Source organism: Toxorhynchites rutilus, chromosome 1, assembly GCF_029784135.1.
Source record: "Toxorhynchites rutilus septentrionalis strain SRP chromosome 1, ASM2978413v1, whole genome shotgun sequence".
Lineage (NCBI taxonomy): Eukaryota > Metazoa > Arthropoda > Insecta > Diptera > Culicidae > Toxorhynchites > Toxorhynchites rutilus.
In genome coordinates, this window is record NC_073744.1 from 131,982,387 (window position 1) to 131,988,386 (window position 6,000).

The 6,000-nt window shown below is 37.2% G+C and overlaps 1 non-coding gene across 1 annotated transcript; it reads left to right on the forward strand.

The window, feature by feature from the left end:
- Positions 1–5,410: 5,410 nt before the first annotated feature.
- Positions 5,411–5,493, forward strand: Trnal-cag (transfer RNA leucine (anticodon CAG)). Its single transcript has one exon. It is a non-coding gene; the product is annotated as a tRNA-Leu (tRNA).
- Positions 5,494–6,000: the final 507 nt, after the last annotated feature.

Sequence of the window (6,000 nt, forward strand, 5' to 3'; positions counted from 1 at the left end):
GTACAAATCGGCTTGTTACGCAAAAATTTGTTCCTATGAAAAACTCGAACAGCTGGTACAATTTGGATCTTTTACGCCTTAAACGTGAGAGAGACAGATGGTACAAGAAATTTTGTAGAACAAATGATGGAAATCATTGGAATATGTACACAAACGCGCGCAATATATATTCACAGTCGATTAAGAAAACTCGTTGTGAATATATTCAGAGGAAGATTGATCTGCATCAAAGCAACAGCAAGGAGTTATGGAAAATTTTGAAATCTTTATTAAAACCTAGTAATAACAAACCGCGTTCCATAACTTTTAATGGCACACTTGAACAGTCTGAACAGGCTATAACATCCAAGTTTAACGATTATTTTGTCAATAGTGTTTCATTGATCAATCAGTCCATTGAATTGGTTGATGAACCTGATGAAATAAAACAGCCGGTTAACAGTAGTTGTAGATTTGAAAGTTTTCACCCAATTACATTAAATGAACTTAGAACTATTTGCTTTTCTTTAGGAAAAACGGCTGGAGTGGATAATGTCAATGCTAGAGTTATTCAAGATTGCTTTCATGTCATCGATCACATCTTGCTGGACCTTATTAATAAATCTTTGCTAACTGGGCATGTGCCTAAGGTGTGGAAGGAATCTTTAATAGTTCCAATTCAAAAGGTTGCTGGAACGATTAAAGCCGAAGAGTTTCGTCCCATCAATATGTTGCACACGCTAGAGAAAATATTAGAAGTAGTCGTTAAAGGCCAGCTGCTGGAATATTTAAATTGCAATGCTTTGCTAATACCAGAACAATCGGGATATCGGGAAGGTCATTCCTGTGAAACCGCATTGAACTTGGTATTAGCAAAATGGAAAGAGAAACTAGAGTGCAAAGAGAATATCATTGCTGTTTTTTTGGATCTAAAACGCGCTTTCGAAACAATTTCTAGGCCCTTGTTGTTGAACACGATTAAGCGCTTTGGATTTACGAGTACTGCATATAAATGGTTCGAAAGCTATTTAAATGACAGAACTCAACGGACTATTTTTAATGATACAATTTCGAATCCCCTAGGGAATAATCTTGGAGTACCTCAGGGAAGTGTATTAGGGCCCCTTTTATTTATTATGTATATCAATGACATGGGAAGAGTTTTACGATTTTGTGATATCAATCTTTTTGCAGATGATACTGTGTTATTCATTGCAGCTAATGATTTAGATCAGGTCGTTTTACATTTGAATGGAGATTTACATTCTTTAAGTAGATGGTTGAAGTATAAGCAATTGAAATTGAACATAAGTAAAACTAAATATATGGTAATCTCGCGAAATCGTTTAAATGAAAACGTCTCCATCGTTATTGATAATGAGACTATTGATCGAGTTCGGGACATTAAATATCTTGGCGTGATTATTGATGACAAACTCAAGTTCAACACTCACATTGACAATGTCATCAAGAAAATTGCCAAGAAGTATGGAATCTTATGTCGATTGAAAAACGATTTAACTATTTGCAGCAAAATACAGCTATACAAATCAATCATCTCTCCTCATTTAGACTTTTGCTCTTCCATTTTATTTTTAGCCAATGACACACAAATATCGAGATTACAGCGCTTGCAAAACAAAATAATGCGGTTGATACTAAAATGTAACAGATTCACTTCCTCATCTTTAATGTTGGACGCTCTGCAATGGTTATCCGTGAAGCAAAGGATTGTTTATTTAACTATGGTGTTCATTTTCAAAGTAGTTAAAGGTTTGCTGCCTCGATATTTGTGTGATCGAGTTGAAAGAGGAATTGACTTTCATAGTTATAACACCAGAAACGCGAATGAAATAAGAACACCTAATTTCTTGTCATGTGCTTCACAAAATTCGTTGTACTTCAAAGGAATAAATGTGTTCAACTCGATGCCAAGACATATTAAATGCGCAACAACACTTACAGAATTTAAGAGGCACTGTATTTCACATGTAAAAGCTGTGTTCTCTTAACAGCTGAACGAGTTTTTGTTTATTTTTATGACGAAGATCTTTACTGACGAAGTTTTATACGAACGGATAATTGAATGTGGACAATTTTTTTGCAATTTGTTTTCAATATTTTCAATGAATCTGACGAAGTTTTTGAACGGATTATATTATGTAGATTATTAAATTTTTTTTTAAATCATCTTTTTTAAATTTGTATTGATCTCTATTATGTCTGTCATGATCTTGGTGATGATGGACTATTTTTATTTTTATTTTGTCGTTCTTATAGTTGTATTAGTTTAAAAAAAAAAAATAAAAGTAGTCTACAAAAGTTTGAGCGTCGCGCGCGAGACACAGATATAAAGTATATTAAATTGAAAGTTTTTTTTAAGTGCCGGTCTAGGAATTTTTCGTAAAGGAAATTTTCTCGATTTCTCTGAATGAGGGTATTCAAAGTCAATCTAAAACAAGGCTGGCGGTTGGACTTGTGCTCTGGTGGACCACTTGGCTGCAAGGGCCTCGTCGGGACCGTATCGGCTCTGTGGCGGACATGACTGAGTATTGGCTTTTTTGGACATTGCAATTTTTGAACTTATATCTGTAAATAAAATCAGTTCGTTTTTCATGTTTGCTAAACTGATTTCAATGTTGAAAAAAAAATAAATTATCTTTTAGATAACTCGTCTTGCTCAAACCTCTGTAGGGGAAGGAGGCGGGACCATCATCATCATCATCAGAAATGCAACCTTTCAACGTTAAGGTGCAGCCTAAGCAACTTGCAGATGATGGAGTGGTGTCTGTCGTAGGATCAAACGAATCCGACCTGCAAGGACCCTTACTAGATACTTTGAACAATTTTTCAACCTGGGCCATTGGGCTAGGGATCGAATTCTCCACGGAGAAAACAGAGATGGTGGTTTTTTCTAGGAAGCATAGACCAGCAAAACCAAAGCTTCAACTTTTGGGTAAACCGATCACTCATGCTATGTCATTCAAGTATCTTGGGGTCTGCTTCGACTCCAAATGTACTTGGGGGCCCATATTAGGTATCTGAGTAAAAAATGTCAACAAAGAATAAACTTTCTCCGTACAATTACCGGCACCTGGTGGGGAGCCCATCGCGAAGATCTTATAATGTTGTATCGAACAACTATTCTCTCAGTGATGGAGTATGGCAGTTTCTGTTTTCAATCAGCTGCCAAAACACACCTCATTAAACTCGAGCGAATTCAGTATCTTTGTCTCCGTTTTGCGTTGGGATGTATGCCCTCAACGCATACCATGAGCCTCGAGGTTTTGGCAGGCGTACTCCCACTAAAAGATCGCTTCAATTTATTATCTCTTCGGTTCCTCATCCGGTGTAAGGTCATGAACCCATTGGTGATCGGAAATTTTGAGCAGCTGATCGAGCTAAATTTTCATTCTGGATTCATGAGCTCATATCATAAATTCGTCTCCATGCAGGTTGATCCTTCTTCGTATACTCCCAACCGTGTTTGTTTTCCTGACTACATCAATTCCTCTGTACATTTTGATCTGTTCATGGAGGAGAAAATCCATGGAATTCCAGATTATCATCAATCGGGGATTGTTCCTACGATCTTCAATGCAAAGTATGGGCGTATCAATTGTGATAATATGTACTTTACTGATGGGTCCTCTATGAATGAGTCCACAGGATTTGGAGTGTTCAACGAATTTTTTAGCACCTCCCACAGTCTTCAGAATCCTTGCTCAGTGTATATTGCTGAATTGGCAGCAATACACTGGGCGCTGGACAACGTCGCCTCACGACCTGTTGAACACTATTACATTGTAACGGATAGTCTTAGCTCTGTCGAAGCTATCCGTTCAGTGAGGCCGGAAAAGCAATCGCCGTACTTCCTTGAGAGAATACGAGAAATTTTGAGTACTTTATCCAGACGCTGTTATCTCATCACCTTTGTCTGGGTCCCTTCACATTGCTCGATTCCGGGTAATGAGAGGACTGACTCATTAGCAAAGGTGGGTGCGATTGAAGGCGACATTTATCAGCGTCAAATCGCCTTCAATGAATTTTATTCTTTAGTCCGTAAAAATACCATCGCTAACTGGCAACGCAGATGGAACGAAGATGAATTGGGCCGGTGGCTTCACTCAATTATCCCTAAGGTTAGCCTCAATCTGTGGTTCAAAAGTCTGGACTTAAGTCGGGACTTTATTCGCACCTTCTCCCGACTCATGTCCAATCACTGTTCGTTAGACGCGCTGCTTTTTCGTTTTAATCTTGCCGACAGCAATCTCTGCGGTTGTGGCCATGGTTACCACGACATCGAACACGTTGTTTGGTCGTGCGAGTTATATCTTGTCGCCAGATCGAATTTAGGAAACCCCCTTCGGGCTCGAGGAAGCAGCTCAAGGTTCCGGTGAGAGATGTGTTTGCTCGGTTAGACCTTGGTTACATGTCCCAAATATATGTTTTCCTTAAAGCTATCGATCTTCGAGTGTGTGTGTGTTCATACATCCTTTTCCCTTCCTTTTTGACCTTCACGAGCTATCGGCTCCTATCCTACTAACATTAGAATAAGTTAAATTGTAAATACATATTAGATGCAAGGATAGTTTTAAGAATTGAGTGTGAAGTGTCAGTGTGAATGAGAATGTGAATGTGAGTGTGAGTGTTAACACATCTCCTTACTTCCCATCCTTTTCCTAATGAAAATGTGTCACCCTTCTAAACTCGAGTCGACCGCGAGTAATCGGTTTCCTATTTTATTAACCATAGAATTAGGGAAACATGTTAATATATGTTAGTAGAAATATAGTCAGGAGTATGGCTCCTTTAAACTTATGTAATTGAGCCTGTAAAAATAAACGGATTGATAAAAAAAAACGTTAAGGTGAAGTTTATGTACAGTGGTGTAAAAATCGTGATTTTTGAAGATTTTGCTTGAATTTAGTTGTTCTACTACTATATCCTGTACTAAATTTTCTAATCTTTCAAATGAAAGCATTAGAATCGTCTTCCGTAGCGTACTTTTTAATGTAGAGCCAGTTTGAGGTCCGAAACAAAAAAAAAGTTCTTTAACTCTGTCATTGTTGAAATTCGAACATATGCGTAGGAGGATTTTTTTCATCAAATATGATCGTTTATCACCTCCTGCGAGAATCTGAATATTTTTTTTTATGCGAGAAAGGTGCCTTCTGACTTAAAGGGGATGAATCAAAAACCATATTCCTCTTTGCAAAATCTGCAATTAAAACAAATAAAAAAATGACTCGATTATATATAGGATTCGATTATATACAGTGAAAAGAAATCAAAAACTGTATATAATCGAGTCAGCGCTGTATACAAAAGTATTTAAAAAGTAAAGTAAATAATTTCAGGAAGAATGAATCATTGTGTAATTTTACTCCAACCTGCAATTGGTTACGCTATTCAATAAAAAACGTCAAGAGTCAGGATGGCCGAGCGGTCTAAGGCGCTACGTTCAGGTCGTAGTCTTCTCTGAAGGCGTGGGTTCGAATCCCACTTCTGACAAGTAAAGATATCTTTTTATTGTGTATCTATTGTTACCTTCTTTTATTAGCCCTTTGCGATCGTTTGTCTGCTCTTAGCCATCACAGTAAGGAATTATACTAAATACTTTCTTCAACGATGTAATACTTTAATTTTTTTCTAAACGAATTTTAATGTCTAATGAACTTTTTCACAAATATATAGGTAGTTTCTATGAATAATAGGTAACGGTACTCGGTATAAACAAAATATTATTAACGTGGAAATATAAAAGGATCTCTTTCAAGAGAAATTAATTCCGACCGCAAAGGGTTAAACTTCATATTGTGCCAGTTCACACAGTTCACGGGAACTTGGGGAACGAGAAAATTTGGATTAAATTGATGACATTGTAAAATTGGCTTATGAATTCATAATTCTGAATTGACAACATTTGCAGACAGTCAAAGACGCCGATGACAAACACGGTCCTTTACGGCTACAATTTATTCAATTATTCCACTTCAAAAATCCTCGCCCAACGCATCG